Source organism: Wyeomyia smithii, chromosome 1, assembly GCF_029784165.1.
Source record: "Wyeomyia smithii strain HCP4-BCI-WySm-NY-G18 chromosome 1, ASM2978416v1, whole genome shotgun sequence".
Classification (NCBI taxonomy): domain Eukaryota; kingdom Metazoa; phylum Arthropoda; class Insecta; order Diptera; family Culicidae; genus Wyeomyia; species Wyeomyia smithii.
In genome coordinates this window covers 191,311,444-191,333,302 of record NC_073694.1, presented here as the reverse complement: position 1 = coordinate 191,333,302, position 21,859 = coordinate 191,311,444, and positions in this window count along the sequence as shown.

The following is a 21,859-nucleotide window of genomic DNA, read 5'->3' as shown; positions in this document are numbered from 1 at the left end:
ATAACAACTGCAGTAGAACACTCCGTCCACCTTGGCAACCGCGTATCCTTCATTTGAGGTTGACACAACCTCCTGAACCGGGAACTTGCTGGTCGTGCATGTGGCCGCCGTACTGGACTCATCTGCAACCCAATTACCGTTTCCGGGAGGAATGCAGTAGGGGTCCGATACGATTGCGATGTCCGACCGCGACTCAGACGCTGCTTGGTATAGCAGCTGCTGTGCCGCATAGCAATGGTTCAGGTTCAATTGTGTCACCCTCACGCCCGTGGTTTCGTGGCCGCCTTACCGGCTGGGCACCGTGGGCCTCCCATAAAGTGCTTGGCGTCCCGTTTTCCAGTACATACCAAGCACTTGGGAGGCTCCCCGCAGTCTTTAGCTTTATGGCCAGCACCACCACAACGCCTACATAACTGGCTCCTATCGGGCCCCTTGCAGGTCCAGGACTTGTGTCCTCCCTCGAAACACCTGAAGCAAACGTCCGGCTGCTGGAGTATGCTCAGGGGACATACTGACCAGCCAACCTTAAGTTTGGCTGTCTTCAGGGCCAGAGTTGCATCGGCCGATGCAAGCCGGAAAGTGGCCACCTGGGTCCCCGCTGGACCCTTACGGAGGCGAATTACCTCAGTGGCTACTTCCACTCCGCACTTCTCCTTGAGGGCCTGTGCAATATCGCACCTCTCGGTGATTTCATCCAGGTTTTTGAGCTGGAGAGTCACCTCTGAGGTGAGTGCCCGGAATTGCACATCTTTCCCGAGGACCTGCTCGGCTACCGTCTTGTAGGCAGCGCCCTCGTTTTTTAGCATCCTTACGGAGCTCAAGGATCATCTCGCCGGTGCGAGAAATATATATTGTTGTTGAATGTTATAAGCTTTCGCAGTTAAGTTAATATAATTGTAGGAAATTTATTAAACCTACTTGTCAAGAAAAAAAAAGGAATAAAACAAAACTTAAAATAAACTTAAAATAAACTTAAAACTATCTTACTGACTATAAAGTGAGCTAATCGTTGCAATTAAGGATTGCAACGATTTTTGTCGGAATTTGTTGATAATTTGGCTTGACATATTTTCTAACGTTTCTATGTAGCTCATTCGTGCTAAACCAGGGAGGACGCTTCAAAATCATTTTCAAAAGTTTATTCTGAATCCTTTGAAGTGTCTTCTTCCTGGTTGTACAACAACTTGTCCAGATGAGAACTGCATATAACATTGCTGGCCTAAAAATTTGTTTGTAAATTAACAGTTTATTCTTGTCTAGAATTCCTGTTGATAAGAGGATATAAACATTTGATATACTTAGTGCACTTTGACTGGATATTTTCAATGTGCTCCTTGAAAGTGAGATTCTTATCATAAATTAGCCCTAAGTATTTAACTTGATCAGACCAATTTAAGACCACACCGTTCATCTTAATAACGTGGTTATGGGTGGGTTTGAGAAATGAAACTCTTGGCTTATGAGGAAAAATAATTAACTGTTTTTTAGAAGCATTAGGGGAAATCTTCCATTTTTGTAAGTATGAAGAAAATATATCTAAACTTTTTTGATGCCGACTGCATATAACACGAAGGGTTTTTCTTTTTGCGGAAATACTTGTAAAACAGAGATTTCTCACAACCTGGTGGTAAATCAGGAAGATCAGAAGTAAAAATGTTATATAAGATTGGGCCCAAGATACTCCCCTGAGGCACACCAGCTCTAACAGGCAATCTATTAGATTTACCATTTAGATAGTTAACCTGGAGAGTGCGGTCAGTTAAATAACTTTGTATCATTTTTGTAAGGTAAAGCGGAAAACTGAAATTTGACATTTCAGCTATTAAACCTTTATGCCAAACACTGTCGAATGCCTTTTCTATATCTAGTAGAGCAGCTCCAGTCGAATAGCCTTCAGATTTATTAGTTCGAATCATATTTGTTACTCTAAGTAACTGATGAGTAGTGGAATGCCCATGGCGAAAACCAAACTGCTCATTTGCAAAAATTGAGTTCTCATTATTATGTGTTATCATTCTATTAAGAATTATTCTTTCAAAAAGTTTGCTAATAGAGGAAAGTAAACTAATTGGTCGATAACTTGATGCCTCAGCTGGATTCTTTTCGGGTTTTAAAATTGGAGTGACTTTGGCATTTTTCCATTATGTAACAAAAGGCTTATTTCTGTTAACAGAGTGTTTGGTTACGTTCGCTTTCCAATTTGAGAAAATGTATGTATGTAGGCCTAAAATGGTATTATGAGTTTGCAGCTCGCCCAGAAGACGCTGAAGAAGCATTCCAGGGCATAGGGTAGCCAGAGGGGGGCAGGGGGGACCGTTGACCCCCCCCCCCCCTAATTGTTGAAATTGGTGTAGAATTATGTTTTCAATAACTCTAATAACGTTTGCGCTAGAAAAAAATGGACAAAAATTGACAATTTTTCATGGGTTTACCTTTACACGCACTGACAAAACATGCAGCAACAATCCCATGAGTCATATGAAAAAATTTGATTTGCGCGTTTAAATAACGGTACCCTGCCGCGTCGGCAGCTCGTGGACACCGGATAGGCCCGTTCCGGCATCTACAACATCTTGGCACTATTGGACAACAATCAGAGCATTGAAAAAAAGCCCGGTTCCGGACGGCCGACGACCCTGAGCGACAAGAAGCTCCAAAGGATACTGAAGAGGAAGGCTGAGGGAAAAGTGGCTACATCGCTGTGTGCGCTTGGCCTGGAGGCAACCGTGCAACCGAGCAAACAGTGGTTGGCGAACATGGACATACATGTCAGGCGAATATGGACGGTCAATACCCGTTCACTAGTCTCGGAGCTGCAGGCAATGACGCAGCGGCAGCGCCTGAATAAGATGGTCAAATCGATTTTCCCGGCAATTCACGACGTGGGTGATGAACGACGAGACCTGTCTAACCCTGGATGGCAACGACTGGTAGGGCACTTTGTATTTTAATTCCCCCACGAAAGAAGTAAGCACTAAGGTGAAATTTCATTGAAATTCCATCAGCGAGAAGGAGATGTCAAAGCTGCTCTTCTTTCGCTCCGACTGGCCCTGAACGGGGAAATTCATAGTACGAAGTACCTGCCGGAAGTTGCGTCGTTCACCAAAAAATACTATAAGGCCAAAGACACGGCGTTTTGGCCGGATCTGGAGTCGGCTCACTATTCGAAGCGATCGTTTGGGGAGATGGAACGGCTAAATCGAGGATTCCTGGTAAGCCTGAAGCGTAAGATCTACTTCTACAATTTTGTCGCGAAATTTCAGGAGGAACTGATGAAATAAACGAAAAAAGAATTGAAAAACATTCCTATACGCATGGCGAATGTTCCGGTTAACTGACGAAAGGCCACACACAAGATCGTAGATTTTTTTGCAAGCAAGCTAACATGAATACCTTCCATAGGAATTTAACAAACTCAATTATCTGTCTTTGTTATTTTTTACAGAAGAAAGTCCATTTTTTTAACGCATGCGTTAGCACAAAACGACATTTTTAGCCATTGAAACATCTGTGTAAACATCAGCCAGATCAAAAATAATTGATTGAAATGCTTGCCCTATGTCGCGTGGAATTGCACAGGTTTTTCAGTTGATCCACTAAGGACATTGCAGCGGCAAAAGTACTTACTACTAGCATTTATTTTTATTTTTCAAAATACCATTTTTTTACTTCCCCCCCCTCCTTATCGAAATTCTGGCTACACCCATGTTCCAGGGTGATAGGACATCATTTGGCCTCAAAATGGGACAGTTTATTGCATCAAAAAGTCTCTATACGAGGGTGCTAAGCAGAAGAACCCGGAGGGTGGAGGTTCGCGGTTTGTACGTACGCTAAACTCGATCAAATTGGTCCACGCAGAGATTCCTCCGAATATTTTATAACAGCAATATAGCTCTAGGGGTGTGCGAAACTGGCTTTTCTGGTGTCGAAACGAAACGAAACGAAATTAACCCTTAATTTCGGTTTCGCCAAATTAGTCGAAACGAAATCAAGGTGGATTTCGGGTTCTCGCGACGAAACGAAATTGGGCTCTAAATTTCGCGAAATTTCGCGAAATTTCGAAAAATAAAATAAATGTTATAAGTTTAGTAAACCGGGCAATGTATGTAGTTTCGCGGGAATGCAAAGATGAACGGGAATGGAAGGTGTGACTAGAATTAGAAAAAATTTTCCCTCGTCCAGACGGGACCCGCAATCTCCGTTGTCTCCGGCAAGGTGTTTTGGCCAATTAAACTACTGGGTAAGGGGAGCTCTTCCTAAGACCAATGTCGAATCACCCTCTACTATTGTGTTCCCGCATCTCAGCACGCCGCAATGAAACTGCACACACTGCCCTGTGGAAGTTTATTTCTGTCAACTGAGAGAGTGGTCTCTTTACGCACACTATGTATAATGACTTATTATATCTACAGCGGCGCAAGCGATGAGACACGTCAGTTGGTGGCCAACTCCCATGGAAGGCGTATCACGGATGAGCTCCGTTGTGCTAATTTTACTTTACGAACTAATTTAATTTTTTGTCATATTGACTTACATTTTAAGTTTAGTAAAGCGGAATAAATGTTTCTGAAACATAGCATTACAATGATTTGTAACGTTGGAGCGCACGCTAACGAAGTACCCTTCAGCAGCTGATCGCAAGGTGCTTACCTGGTCGACGAAGAGTAACGTAGGTATTCAGATATCGATAAACCGACAATGACGAGAAAATCAAACATGTTAAAAACTAAAATCTTGATGCATTCATTTATACAGATTATATTGCAGGTAACAGTATCGCGATAGATACAAATGATATAAAGGTCAAACTCGAAATGTCTTTGTAAATAATAATTTAATAAACTTCTGAACTGATTCTTTTGGTTTGAATGCAACTATGTTTATAATAGTAATCCTTCTTTCATAGCACTTTCATCATTCAAAATCCAAGTTTTGTCCTAGAGCTGGAACTGGAAAACATGAGAGATGGTCGGTAGGTTTTCAACCATTCCTGTGAGTTTTGGTGTCCCTAGCAAAGATAACTTTTCCAAAGAGTTTTTCCCTATGCAATCGAAAAAGCGACGAATCCGATAAGCAATTCCTCGGCGGCCTTCTGATGCATTTCTGCATTCTCTAAAAGCAGCAAAATTCACAGGAATGGTTAAAAAGCTGTAAAACCTTTGGAGGGCAACTTTTTTGTCGCTTTTGTCGACCAGTGTTATTGAATTTTTTTTAACACCGTTTAATCAGACTAGACTAAGTGACATCTTTATCAATTCGAGGAAAACAAAATTTAGGTCAACTATTCTGTAAACTTTGAGGTTTCAATATTTTTGCACATTTTTTAATATAACTTAAAATTACTTTTTAACTGAGCAGTTCCACAAAAAATGTCCCAGTTTCAATATTTTTTGTCATTTTAGATTTGGCCTAAACTTTGCATAAACGTTTCTATAGGCTGAGAAGCTATTTAAAATGCTATTTTGGGAGGGTTATTGTGATTATAAATATTTTCAGAGCCAAAAGTTTTTTGATCAGTGTGACGTCTCTGGAAAAGTTTTAGACAGTAATTTTATCTTTCCGATAAAAAAACTCTAAAAAATTCATTTTTTTTTTATTGTAAAAGAAACATTAAAATTAAAGCTTATTTTTCAAAAATCTTTTTTTGTATAAAAATTACAAAAAAATTACCGAAGCGATGAAGGAGTCAAAAAAAAAGTTATATTAAAAAAAACTACAACATGTTTATTTTTGGAAGGACAATATTATTATCTACAACTTTGCCAAAGGCACTATGCCAATCAAACCAACTGTTTCGATTATAAAAATATTTTAATTACCCACAGAGTGTCCAATTGGAGATTAGAATTATTTTTCCAGCTAAATCGGTTTGTTTGACTGGCATAACTAGTGTCTCTGGTAAGGTTGTAGAAAATAATTTTGTCCTAAAAAAATATGCCCTGTGAGTTTCTGCGAGACCAAAAATAATAAAATGCATTTGGGACCATTCCTAAACTACGTGGTCATATTTTGATCCCTTTTATACCCCCCTACTCCTCCGTGGTCTTTCGTGGTCTTTTGTTTTGTGATCTTATTCTGCAAATATATGTACAATAAAGTATGAAAAATTTATAAAAAAAAATTAAGGATCATTAAAACTGATTATTAGTTATTGCGCAAATCGTTTATAGAATTTTCAGTAATATCATTTTCTCACAACCAAAACAACAAATAGATAATGGTTGTTTAATTTTTGATAATATTTCATTGTCTTTAACAAATATAATAATTTCCTTACCTGAAGGTAATTTAAAATATGTTTTTCTGTTGAGTATATTCAAAATGATTTTTAATTTGTTGTTGAGTTTTTTAATAAATTACAAAGTTTTTGAATGTCGAACAAAATATCTTTCTTTCTTCCTTCAGTTCACAAACATCCAGGTCTTATATATTGTTTTTAAGACCAAAACGTTGATTTTTTCGCCGGTCGTTGAGTATTAAAATATACTTCCAGGAAAAATGTCATAAATCCCGACGCATTGCAAAATAGAACTATTATTCTAAAAAAGTAAATGCCATATAAGGCAAAGCCTGTTTAAAACAAAAAAAAATCTTCGTTCGGATAAATTTGAAATATGTTTCAAAAATTTGATTACAGTTAATTGCTGACAACTCTCAAAAATTCCGTGACACTTATTAATTAGTCGTGTCAAATAAATTTAATAATTAAAAAATTGCGAAAGCTTCGTCTTGACTTAGTGGCAATAATAAATTATAAGTCAGAAAAAAGACTTCGTGGCCTATTCGTTAACCCCCACACCCACCGCGTAGTTTTTCGTGGTCTTTTGATAACCCCCCCCCCCCCGCCTCCCTATATATGACTACGTGATTTGGGAACGGCCTCTTTGAAACAAACCAAACATTATTTTTCTTTCAACCAATCAACAGTTAGAATGGAATGTTGTTATGCAACAAACAAATAGTTTTCTCTTTACTCAATTAAGTTATTCGTAATCATCTTCGTTCTCTTATTTCTCGTTCTTTCTAACCTTTCTTTTCTTCTACCTTGTATATTCGTCAAGTGCAATCACAAGTCAGAATCACTTTTATGCTATAATCTGAACTTGTTTTTGACATTGTAAAATTTTGTGTCCCCTAAAACAAGAGTAACATTTCTCAGTTATGTGTTCAACGAGAGCGAACCATGTACTTTTTGTTCATTCATTGATAGAGTATACTTTTTTGGTAACACGTTTAAAATATTTTTGATAAGGTACCTGGCAATTTTGAAACCTATGCTGACTTTGAAGTCAGAGTGTTTTGAAACGATACTAAAAATTCAGGCAATTACAACTTTTTCTGCTTGACAAATCGATCACTCTGTCTGCACACTATAAGGCATGATATCTGGTCAGCCTAGTGATAGCAATGAACTATCTGAAAAAACACATTTAAATACACTACGTTGTGCGAAGAGAAGTCCTCTAACACAGAGAAATCCGAAAAAACGCTTGAAAATTTTTACAAGTCGAGTAGCATAGAACATTTGGCCTGTAAGATAGAGCTTCAGAGCTTTAGTTTTGACAGAAATTGCTATGCCCTCCTAAACGAAAAACTAAAAGTGACCTCTTTTACCTTGTGGGCTGCAAATATAACCACATTTTGATGTACGTAAAAGATGCGTAAAATTTATTCCTACAAACAAATTACTAGATACCTTGTAGTGCATTTGGACGGCTTCATATTCCTCGAATATGACTTTAGTGATGACATGAATTTTATGCTCTGCGTGAATAAAAAATACCTTCCGCATGATGTTACGGTTTTGTCTTTAAAAACAAAAATTACCGGCTGCGAGTTTATTCTTCTATGTCTGACATAGTATACCAGATATCTGTTAAAATATATTCAATTTAATTTATAGTCGCAATGAGCACAAACCAAAATAATGTAATAATGTGCATCGGAAATTTGGTCCGAAATTTCGCGAAATTGCGTAATCTTCGAAATTGGAAGTTTAATTTCACGAAATTTTAGGCGGAATTTAGCGAAATTCAACGAAATTTTTCGGCAATTTCGCGAAACCGAAATTTCGGGAAATTTCGAGTTTTGCGAAATTATACGAAATCATTCGAAATCTCGCACAGCCTTATATAGCTCACTGCAGAGTCACTCATATATTTCCGAAGACATGGAAAGGCAACACCCCCTTCGCGGTGAAACAAGTAACCAAACTCGTTGTTGTTAAAAATATATTCTTACACAGAAAACTGAAATAACTCAATTTTAGATTTAGTTGACTAAATTTCGCACTTTCGCAGAAAACGCGAATGAATTATATGCAGAATTTAAAAAAAAAGAAGAAGGAGAAAAGGAGCAACTGTTAGCTTCCATTACACAAGAAAGTTCTCGCAATATAGGTATGAATGCACATTTTGTTGAAATTGGTGTATGTAAAAACTTTTTTGTGTGTATAAATAATACAAACATTCATCAACATCTTCGACGAAAAGCAGCTCAGCATTTATGCTGTATCCTACAGCCGCACAGACAGGTTCATTTCACCAAAAAAAAATCGCGAATATTTCAGGGCAAAGTGATTGTTCCGAAACGAAATCAGGTAGAGGTAAACAGGGTAAGACCGCCCTGCGGGGTAAGACCGCCCACCGTAGTTTTACTACCAAGTTATAAAATAATTGAAAAATTTCTTTAACGTGTCTATTACAGTATAATAACATAACATTTTGCACGTTTTTCTGTTTTGATAGTGCACGAACGGTCGCAGAAATAATCAAAAACAACCTCTCAGCTGGCAACCAGTCAATGCGCTATTGTTTTGCGGCAACGGGACTCAAGGTTTTTCAGTTTAAAAATCTATTGTTTTGTTCGTGAATATACGTTTAATCGCTCGCCTGAATCTATCTTCTTTCGGAAATATCGAAGGCGGTGAGTAATCTTGTAATTTTTACTACTTTTTCGGTCAAATATGAAAATGTTCCACTGGGGGTAAAGTCGCCCACTATACAAGGGGTAAAACCGCCACGAATCCAACTGCTTGTTGTTTTACTTCAAGATCCAAATGCCTCGACACTACAAAGGGAATTTTTACAGGATGAGTAAAGCAATTTCATGCCACATAAGACATCGATGTTAATCGACCATTTTCGATTTGGTTTAAGCTTTTCTAGTAATATATTTTAACAAGACTTATTTTTGAAAAAAGTAAACCTGTGTGAAAATGGTGTTAATGAACCAAAATAATTTTAGAGCCAGGACGGTGTGTTTGATAGGTATGACGTCTCCGGCAGAATTGAAAATAGTAGTTTTTTACTTTCGAAAAAAGTACACACTCTAAAAAAATTTAAAGAAAATATATAGAAATAGAATTAAAAATATATTTTTTTTTCAAATTTTTTTGAAAAAAACATGTTTTTGCCTGTAAAATTTACAAAAGGTAAGCTAAAATTTTATGGTTGTTGGATCATGGAGTAAGAGAAATATTAATAGCTCAATTTTTGTGAAGAATTTTTTTTTTTTGACGGTTAATTTGGTGTATAGAGTCGTTGGTAATTTTGCTCTTCAAAAAAAAACATAGAAAATTGAAAATGTAAATAAAAGAAATAATAATTATTAGCATTTTTCTATACATAATAAGTCTTCAAAAGAATCATACAGATAGGTTTAATGAGTTTTAATTTTTAGCTTAAAGATAGGTATATTATGAATTCAATATCTTGAAAAACCCCAATTCTGAAAAATCTATTTATTTTGAAAACCAAAAAAGTTACCTAAACATTGATTTGAACTTGAATAATCAGAAAACAAAATAATTTAAAACTTAGAAAAAAAAATTTTTTTTTCAGATTTTTCACACTGTATATTTTATATAAAAAGAAAAAAAATACCATCTACAACTTTGTCAGAGACACTATACCGATAGAATCAACCGTTTCGGCCCTAAAAATATTGTTTATCCTCAAAAAATGGTGGGCGATCTTACCCCGCTGGTGGGCGGGCTTACCCCGCATGAAAAAGATCTGCACATTTTCAATGAATTTTTAAAATTTAAAAAAAAGCTGGAAAATAAACAAAAATATTTCAGTTCTTATTTTTTAAATGCGGGTATTGAATAGAAGAACCTCTTAGCGAAGAAAAAATGAAATTGCAGCCGCAACTTTTTTTTTCTATAAACAGAATTGCTTAAGGGGGCGGTCTTACCCCGCTTACCCCTGGGTTCCATAATGTTGGCTTGGCGGCCTAAAAATACCTTTTGTTTTCATTGGTGCTGGTGTTGAAATCAAAACCCAAGTGTATACACTTTAAAGAACTGAGTGCTTTCCTGGTTGAAAGCTGAATTTTGTTAGCATTATTATGTTGTTCTATGACAGGATGGAGTGCCATATCACGTGTTAAATCAGACCTAACGATGACTGATGGAAAACATGAAGTTTTGACCAAAAGATTTGTTGGGTTATTCGATTTGGGCGTATTGTGAAGCACAATCCTGACAAATGAATGAAACTAATATAGACCGCACCAGAAAGTATGGGCAGTCTAAAAAAATGGCGCCTTTCAAATGTCAGACAATCTATGTGCTTCAAGTTGCTGTCCATAATTCGTCAACATACAGGCTCAGTAGTATTTTAACTTGATTTGGCATCCTGCCACTATGCGAAAGACATTCGGTAATTTGAAGACCTAATGTCAGAGCAGCAGATACAGTGGAAAAATTTCAAACCTTTTAGAACCTCATGAAGATGGTTAAAGGAAAAGCCCGCCATCTTGGATACTGTAGATGATGAGAAACAGCATAATGCAGTATTTGTAAGTGAATATATTATGTTAGAATATAAATGTTAGCATAATAAAAGTTGAACTCAGAAATCAAAATACCCATTATTCAGTTATTTCTAAAGCAGGTATTAGACGAAGCAAATATTTGCTATTTTTTAATACAGATTTTATTTTGTGCAGATAAAAATCGTACCAAAAATAGCAAATATTTGCGTCGTCTAATACCTGCTTAAGTGTGCCCATACCTTAGTAGTTGAAAATGGGATTTGAAGAAATATTATGCATTTTCGCGTTTTTTTTTCTGTCGCACCCTGTAGTTATTCCGATAAATCTGGATATTTACACAGTTGTTATAAAACCCATAAGAAACACGAAAGTGTATTGGAGTTTAGATTTATTTGTTTTTCCATCCTAACCTATATTTGTTTATTTTAACGTTTAATTTTCCTAAATGTTCACCTATATTTTCACCTTTTGATTTAGTCGAGTAGTCGAAAGCTTTACTTGCAGAATATGGTAAAATTTTACGGTAGATTGGATAAATTAGAGGGGTAAGATGAATATAGGTGTTGCAATGAACATAGGAGTGATTACCCTACCAATTTTTGAGTGAGGAGGAAATTGCCTTTGGTTGGGAGGAAAACGGAAAAGAATTGACATTTTTTTGCCTAAATATGCCATTTGACCTAACTTTCCTCAGCCTAACTCATTACGAATCGATCTTGTGCAGCATTTCATTTTACGATTTGAGCCGCATAACTGGTTTTGTGAAAAGATCTACAGACTGCTGTAAAGATATAACAACGACACGTTTCCCTATTAGGTGGATTCTTATGTTCTGTTTGAAGAACTTTTAAAATTAAATGACATGTTACGAAAAGGTGATGAATTGTCTGCATAAAGTTCACAAGTAATGATTTTATCTACAGCATATCTTTCATCTGCTGCCTTCCTAACGATTGCATAAAACCTTGAAAACCATTTTCCAACTAATTTATGAAAACCTGGCCTGTCGGTTTTGGCCACTCTTCAGTACCACTTATGTGCACCATTATTATACCCGTATGCAGTGTTTACAGTTTCAACTGCCATTGTTAATTTCGGCACTTTCAGCTTCGCGTTCGCCACACCGAAGTGCATTGCCACGGGATGCCCGAAAAGACCGGAAGATGACACGTGGTCGGAACGGAACTTCTCATCGCTCTCCGCATATGGTGTCGTTATTGAGCGCAATGATGGATCCTTTACGGATACGTTCGACGGTTACCTACGTGCCAGACGGTAGCTGAAATGCCGACCCAATCGATCACAGCTCGTTGACTTGTTACCAGAAGAGGGAAAAGGCATCATACAATTGCTTCTAATTAAGACCGACATTGTTTGAGGTCATAAACGGCTGTTGAAATTGCTCCCATTTGGAAGTAAGTAAGATACCTCAACCAAACTACCCATTCAGTGTCCGAAAATCGTATCGAAATCGATGCATTTCGGTGTCATTTGGTGACTTAATAACTTCGCATTATTTCCCACATTCCTCGTTCTGTGCGGCTTTTGTTAACATTGGCAATATGGGCTATGGGCGAAAAGTCAATCAGTACCCATGAAGCGACGCCTGTATGGCATGTCATTCAGTTAATTATTTGCTCATTTACTGGAAAAAAGGATCGCACCAACAGGTATCCTGCTGGGAATGAGAACCGAAAAGTAGTTTCCTTCACAAAACGCTATTTTGACCTCTGTCAGCATGAATACGCTCTCTGCAAACTGAATACGACAATGAATTCGACGGTTGTGTAATTTATAGCGTTTTCTATAAACGGACCTTTGCACAGAAAAAACGTTCATGTGTCTATCTATCAATTCGTTTGTAACCCTAACCAAATTTCCCTATCGCAAAGTCATAAATCACTGCCATTCTTCAATGACGATATTCTAGAGAAAATTCGACTTTCGATAATTCCAGGTGTAAGCCGCTTAGATCGATAATCTCATCAAGAAGTTTCTGTCCAGTTGAGAAAATGCTGCTAAATCTTATTAAATTTTCACCAGCCACACTGTTGCTTCTAGTCCTCTGCCCAGGACTCTGGAAGAACAAAGACGCACCGGGCGGACGGGTGAGTAAAATCGTTTGCTTTCTGTTGCGTCCTGGGCAAAATACTACTGCCTAAAGATTTTCTTACCTCCTAGCCTTCTGTTGCAGGTAAGGTTAATCTACTTTCACTAATTGCATTAAAAATTCGATGATGAAGCGTGAACGAGTACGAACGGACGTGATGGGTTAGGCCAAGAAGCCAACAGGCGTCCACACAGAGACACCCGCAGGAGCTAACCAAGATACGGGATGCATGCGTGTACTTTAAACAGGCATGTAAACCGCACTTTTTTACGCTCCTTCTCCTTTCGGTGCATTCGATACGGAGTAATAATCATAACCAGTTAATCCACCCACTTCTGGCTTCTGTGTCGGGGTTATAAATATAGCAGGATTGCTTCTTTCGACCAAAAAAAAAACAAAAAATTTTATGGACGAAAGACTTTGACTATGCGTATGCTGTTGGACTCTTGATGAACAGGGGCAAATGAACAGTAGGTATTAGTAATTGGTTACTTCTGTTGAGTTTGAAAAGATTATTGATTAAATTTTTTAGAGCATGTGTGTTTGTGAGTGCAAATCCCCAAGAAAATAATTTTGACCGTGGATGATTTGTTCAGAAGAATAGAATACATTGTTGTGTCCTCATTTGAAGAACAATAACTAGTTAATCATGAAATACTACAAGGTATACAGCCCTAGGGTTGTATGAAATGGTGACGTGGGACGAAACACTGTAATTAGGGGATTTTTTGTTACGAAACATACAGAGTCTGCAGACAGAATCAATGTGTTTATTTTCAGCCTCCCCTGGAAATCAATTTTTGGAATATATTCAACAACACTCGAAGAAGTATCATTTATATTTGGCGATATTATGCCTTTAGTATTTTTTTTTGTGCAAAAAAATATGTATTTAACAAGGCACAAGCATATCGTGCTTGTTGAAGAAGCACCAAGAATTTCTCATAATGCGTCAAAGTCAGAATTATCTCTATATCCTCAAAAACCAAATCCAATAATGCTTACGTTATCATAATGAATGGTTTTGTCTTATTTAACTCTAACTAAATCAAATCTATAGTATGGATATCACTTTCAAAATAATATGGAAGCCCTTACAAAGGTTCATCAATTGGAAAACATAAGAAAATATTTTGAACTAAATTCCTAACAAGTTCCAGCAAAAAATCGTAGAAATCCACAATTACATTTTTATTTTTTGCTTGACAATTTTTTCATTTGCCTGCAACTACATTCGCTGTATTACGAAGACAGGAAATATACGTTTATTATGGTAAAGCTTAGAATAATAATATATCATCTAACAATTTTGAAATATAAAAAGAGATTCTGTACGAATCTTACTAAATAAACTAAAAAATCACAAGCATTCGTAGGTTCTTACTCTTCTATAAATGTATATATTTAGGAATTTACTCTTTCGATACTATCCGGTCACGATTATTTAGTGAATATCGAAGATAAAAAAATATCCGTTGCAAAAATTTACAATTCTTGTTGAGTAATTCATGGCAATCATATTTATGAAATAAACTTTCAATCACCATCAACAGCAGCATTGTAGTTTTTCCTCAATTGCATACGAATAGAAATGTACGAACAAAAGTGTACCACTGCAATACGAATAGTACTGCTGCAGTACGAATAAAAGAGTACCAATGCAACCATAGACGACGAGAGACCTGCGGTTCTATACTCCACTGGTACTGTTGCTTTTACTGGGATGTTTTCTTTCAAGACATCAGTTTTTATTAGGTTCTACAGTACCTAACACGCAGGTTTAGAGATTGTTCAAGGATGGGTATTGTTTCAAACTTTTAGGAAAACTTTTACCTTCGAGACATCATATTAGTCAAAGCTCATGGAAGCAAAAATAAATTGACCTATTGGGACGGGGAGACTCTGTCAATTTTTATTTCGAAATTGATACAGGGAATATCACAGGAAACGGAGGGTGTCCATTCACGTCGTCTGTGCTAAGAATGCTCGCATGTAATTGGTTCATTATTCGCGTAAATTTGTTATTGAAATTATTATCAATTTTACCGCTTAGCAATGAAATTAGAGTGATAATTAACACATTACAAAATTGTTATACATTTTATCTATCCAACAACATATTGGTTATTGTTATCCATCATGTGGTTATGCTGTTATTAGCGTTTGAAATCTGACGCAACATTTGCCCGTTTCATTTCCAATTTTACAGAATGCATCCCAGTATAGTAAACAAAGACGTGTCCCACGTCAAAAAATCTTATTATCAGGCATTTAATATGAAAACTTTCATTGCGTTTTTTGTTTTTTCAAACCTGGTTTTAATTTATGTAATGCGTTGATATTTCAAAGTTTCAAAACTCGAAAAATTTTAATTACCATTACAAATTAATACTGGAAATTTTGACAACTTACGAGACAATTTAATTATTTCCGAAATCGTCTCAAACTTCGTACATTTTTTTTTTTTTGTAACAGACTCCTCTTTTTTCATTTAAACCTAATTTCGGAAAAATGATTTTGTCCGTTATTCCCTACAAAAACATTGGAAACGTTTGATCTTTAGAGTATTAACGGTGTAGAGCTAATGAATTCATCATTAAATCTCAGACCAACAGACGGGCCACTTGATGATGATTTCATCGACCAGAAAAACAACGATTATTTTGAAATTTTGCTTAGTGGGTAATAATGACGCTAGTGTCGCTATGAGCAAGTGTGTACATTCATGATCAAAGACGATAACCGTCGGTAATACCAGTAGACAATAAGCTTACATGGAGGCGCATGTGTGTAAAGTTTCGAATAAGGACAAAGATTTTTCAGAATTTTTCTTCGAAGAGGCACTATATATTTTCTGTGGTAAGAGGTAACGCCTGGTAACATGAAGCTTATATCTTTAGAAGACTCATTTTATTATTTGCATGATTGATATTACGGTAAAGTGATCTAAATGACGGAACTCATTAGTTGCAAAAATCAACCGATTGAAAAACATTCTATTCTATCTCATGATGAATGAATATGATGTACATTTTTTTTAATAACCTTTGAATAATTAGATTGAAGTCTTGTAAGTCAACGCGACAAAAATTGCAGTCGATCATGTCCTAAATTAAATAAGCTGATTATTATTAGTTTGGCATTACTTCTGAAAATTTAGAACTCTAGTTTCGTGCATATGCATCTGGTACCAGATAGTTCTTTACAAATGTTCAAAAACCAGAAAAAACGTCCAAAATATTAACCTTTTAAGAAAGCATACGCAAGTATGGGTAGACTTGGGCACAACTCTGTGCCACATCAACAAAACTGCAAATATCTGCATTTCAATGGAAATCTACACACGGATTTCGAATGAAATTTCACATCTGATAACTCTGCTTCTTTTCGGGATAACGAAGCTGCTGATATATGTTTAGTTTTTTGCATAAGAGAGTAAAGGCCCAAAAACAATTGATATGTTTACGCTGCGTTGTCGTTGATTTGACAGAAAATGTATGATAACTGTCAAATTGTCATAAACGAAGCCGCAAAGGATCAATTGTGCTTCGGCATTAAAGGAAGTAAATATTATTGCTTTTGTCATAACGAACATTTTGACAACCTAGATGAAAGTTTACGCAGCTATATGAAAGTTTGAAAAGCTTTTGAAATATCTTTTTGCTTCGTAGTCGCAAATAAGAGTAAAAAAATCCCCGAAAAATTTGGATTTTGCGGAGAGAATGGAGAACCGACAATGCTTCCCATTGTAATCGTAAAAAACCCATGTTTTGCTGTGAGCTGTGTTTTTGTTTTCGAATCCATCACCGACAATAATTTTATCACGATAAAACAATGCCTTCTAAATGAATGGGAAAATACCCTAAAAAAAACATATTATGCTGTTCGTAAAAGAATAAACATGCGTCAAATTGACTCCTGACATTCAAATAATTGAAAATAAAACTTTTTCTTTGCAATCTATCGATGAATGGTCATTACGATAGCAAAAACTAGGATTTAGGTTTTAACATTTCTTCATTAATCAAGAAAAAGGATAAAAAACTGACACACTGAAGGAAAGGGCGCAATATTGCTGAAAACGAGCAGTCAAATTGACTCAGACTATCTTTCCAGGGTTAAAATTACTGCTCAAACCCATAACAATCCTCATTTTAAATGTAAAAATTACAAAACCAACGTTTTTTATCGTTCTGGACAACAAAATTTGATATCAAGTTGATGTAGTTACAATTAAAACAAAGTTAAATTTTGGTATCACCTAATACAATAAGAGCCAAGCGAAACCTAACCTAAAAAAGCTACGTCATTTATGAACGCTCCCTAAGAGTAAGGAGTACCTTTTCTTGCAATATCATTAAAATGGATTCAAAGTTGACTTCTTTACGAGCATAGCTGTTAAGATTTGTTCAAGACAAAAATAGTTACACAGTGCTTTATTTCACTGAACAAAAATTCATCAGAGGTAATAGTACATCTTCTGAGTTATTTTATTTCCAAACAAAGTTTTTAAGCATTTCGATAATTTCACTTAATAAGACAGCATGAAAAGTGATAGAAAACCTCCATAAAGTGTCTATATTTGGCATCCTTGCTAAACTGTGACCAAATGCGAACAGGCCCTCTGCAGTGCGCTAGCATAAACCAGATTTATAAGCTTGCTTACTAGAGATGTGCGAACAGTACAGTGGTTGCGAACAGTGAGTTTTTTTTTATTATTATTCCAGTTGACTCGCGACTTAAGATTTGTTTTACTTTATGCACCATGCGCAAAATGTAGCATCTAGTGCGCAGTATAGTGCATACCTGGGAGGGAGAAACGGATACGAAGCTGTGTGAGTGTCAAAATGAACCCGAACGAGCTGTCGAGATGAAACCAAAGTAACCAAATCAGTGTCAAACAAGGGTACCAATCGAGCAATGTAAATAAACAAGGTGATAATGTTAGGAGTGAATGAAAAGTGTTGTATTTAAGCGTGAATATGTGTTTTTCCGAACTTTAAACCTGTACACTGGTTCAGTAAAATTTAACAAAGCATCACCGGTGTAATCTTTCAAAAGTGTGTACCTTGGGAAGAATTTCATAAAATGATATTCGCTTATGCATGGTGAAAAACAAAACTGTATAGTTCTTGGCAACAAACGGCACAAAAACTGTGTTTGCCGAAACGATAGAATTTCTCTTTGCGCGACTCTATATACACATAGACTCTGTTTACAAGCAGGGATGCCAGGTCATTTTTCCAAATGTCTTCACGTTCCAATAAAATATGCCTTCACATATCTTCCAACCAGAGATGGCCCGTTAGGACCGACCAAAAACTGAAAAAGTAAAAGTAAATATTCATTGCAAACAGTTTTTGTGTTCATTGTTGTTTTACAAAATATTTTTTGGTTTGTTTTTACGTAAAATAATAAATTTCAATACAATTCAATTCAACTCGGAGGTAGTAATTTAAAAAGTTTAACTTTACACTACCAGGTGATAAATAAATTGAATTGAATTTCATAAGCTTTAATTAAAAATCATGCTAGCGTACTTCGATTATTAAACTTGCGCTTCTCTAAATTTAAGGCTTTGGTTACAACTTCGAACACACTTCATCAGTGATGAAGAAAGTTTTTGCAGAATTTTGAGTTTGACTGTGATGAATCATCACAGTCAAACTCAAAATTCTGCAAAAACTTTTATACAACGGCAAATTGAAAAAAACACAGGCTAGAAAAATTTATCTGTAAAATTTACACATTCAGTATTCCTGATGTTACTAAAAACTTCGTTTGGGTCATGCATGCGTTACAGCAAGATGATAGTTACACGCTATCAGAAAACGACGCATGTGCGTATTCTCTGTTTTGAGTGTAGTATTCGTTTATACCTCCCAGGTGCATACCATGCGCTAAACAGCGCACTAGATGCGACATTATGCGCATTGTGTATAAGGTAAAAAAAAAATAGAATGTCGCAAGTCGTTTTTTTCGATTTTCAGCTGGAATGGTAATATCTATAACCAGCTTTTTACGCACTATAATGACGGTAGCTATAATGCGTGTACGTACTTCACGTTGAAGGTATTGAAAGAGATTTTTGAGGCAGTTCGCACCTAACAAATCTCTCATATGTAACGAGTAACAACTAAAATTTTGGAATTGTTCTACTTCTGTTAAATAAGTCGATATACTCAAAATAAAACTTTAGGACATAAACTGCCGTTCCAAACATACCAGGGAATACTATGAATGGAACGGCAGTATAGTCGCTAGTCATTTGCCCTAAAACTTGTGAACTGTCAGCAGACAGTTGGCACAGAAAGAAGAGAAAGAAAAACTGATTTATTTCTTATGAAGACATTTTTATTATGAACAAAAGTAAATTATTGAACTTTTGAAAAAGTTTTGTAATAAGGCAATCAACGAGACAGTCGCGATCAGCTGATTTCAGTTTATTTCCAATTTTTGACAGTTTCAGGTTTGTATGAACGGTCGCAACTTGGATGCAATGCGGATCAAAAAGCGTAAAAAACAAAATTTATCCGATAAGTTGCTCTAGTATTGCGGGGGGCAATCCTTTACGCAACATGGGAATACCACTTAGGATTTATTTTCCGACACTGGAAGATCTCGTGTTCGGTGGTGTTTTGGTTTTGCAACTTGAAAAACAACAACAATACAAGCAATGAAACGTCACCCTTGGATTCCCTTATAATCCGTTCACACAAGCAATATTCAGAGGAATAGATATGCGGAGAGAATGTTGTGAGCCAAACGAACATGTCAAAATTCGAGCTAAACGAACATGAAAGCAGTGGTGGGCACCATTCCGCTAATTCGCTAATTAGCGACGCTAAAATTCAGTTAGCGATTTAGCGATTTCGCTAATTTTTGAGCTGGTTAGCGTCGCTAAAATTTTGGCCTTCGAAACGCTAATCGCTAATTCGCTAAATTTTGTAGAGAAGCGACAATAGAAATATGCAGAAAAACAGTGAATTGCTGATGGCGTACGTAAATTGCTTCGAAAGATGAACATACTTTACTGCGAAAGTTACTTTTGTCAGTTTTTTGACGTAGGACTACGTCTTTGTTTTCTATATTAGATTAAACTTTGTGAAAATGAAAGTGAAACTGGCAAATGTTGCGTCAGATTTCAAACGGTTATAGCAAGTGAACGACTTAATGCATCTTAGTCGTTTATATGTCGGTGGATAGATAAAATGTGTAACAAATTTATGATATTATGTTCAACATTGTTGCTTCACTGCTTAATGGTGAAAAAAGATGAAAAGTTCTAAGGACAAGCTTTCCCATACATTTCCCTCGTTATTGGCTTGCTTCCCGAGCACAGATAACAATAACATGGACGAAATAAATTCCGCTGCCTACATATTTTGACTCAACAAAGTGTTTTGGTTTGTTTGTCTTTGTCTAAGCTGCGTGGCCATGCCCTAACTTTCAAAAATCTACTCTGAACTCGATACAAAAGACTGCGTGTATGAAATTCAGCTTCACATAAGCGAAAGCAGTGCAGCTGTTAAAGGTACGCGACATTGAGAAACGAGAGCTGCATACGAGTCAACTTCCAGGCACTGCGGAACATGTTACACCTTTATTTTGCATACGGTAGCAACAGTTACCATCGTTCGCTGCAGGATATTTTGCTTGCACCTCTACTGGAGGGCACAGCGGAGAGCAAATTTTATGCGCGGCCAACAAAATATTCAATACTACCGGTGGTGGTGCGATCATCAGCGTTCTGAAGCATATATTTCGAGCAAAAAATTATCGAATCGGTTCTTTGTAGAACTATAAATGCATGAAGATAAGAGTTACGGGAATTTTCACAACTACTTCTAGTGTGAAATGTTCATCTATTTCTCAATAATCATTTTTACAATAACGACCAGGGCGCACCAAAGATAAACTGTAGTGTTGCCTATGAATAGTTTATCACAACAAGACATAACCCTCATTTTAAGAATTTTCACTGCTAAATTGAGTGATTTTCCGGTTCAATTGTATGTTTGTGCCCACTCGAACACCGTTATCAGTCAAATATTAGAAACGAAAATTAGTTAATCTAAGAACCAGAGTGATTTTCGCAACGGGAAAACAAAAACTTTCTTTTGATGCTTATGAAAATCACTCGGTAGTATCGAAGGTGTTTTGGTTTGTTCCTCTTTCTCCAAGCTACGTAGCCACGCCCTAATTGCAAAAATCTACTCTGAACTCAATACAAAAGACTGCGTGTAGAAAATTCAGCTTCAGTTTAGTTTGTTACACATAAGCGAGAGCAGTGCAGCTGTTAAAGGTACGCGACATTGAGAAACGAGAGCTGCATACGAGTCAACTTCCAGGCACTGCGGAACATGTTACACCTTTATTTTGCATACGGTAGCAACAGTTAAGCAGGTATTAGACGAAGCAAATATTTGCTATTTTTGGTACGATTTTTATTTGCGCAAAATAAAATCTGTATTGAAAAATAGCAAATATTTGCTTCGTCTAATACCTAATACCACGAATTTCTAACTGAATATTATGGAATCGGTTCTTTTCAGAACTATAGATGCTTGAAGATAAGAGTTATGAGAATTTTCGCAACTACTACTAGTGTAAAATTTCCATGTATTCATGTATCGTTAGTTTTAAAATAACGACTACCAAAAATAAACGGTAGTGTTGCCTATGAACAGTTTAGCGCAGCATATAATATCGTCAGTTGAATTCAATACTGGCACAACTCAAAATTCATAGTTTCGAGAAAAACGCGTTTGAAAATTTGCGCCGAAAATTTCTTTTTTCATTTTCGTGAAAAATTCCAATTTTAAGATTTCCTATTTTAATTGAACTTGTTCGGGTCTATGATGTGCATGTAATAAGCAGATGATAAGAGTTGGAACCTCATTTTTGCGTCTTTTTAGGGATATTTTAGCTTTGTGCAATAAAAGCACATCTACTTATATTTCTAGAAAT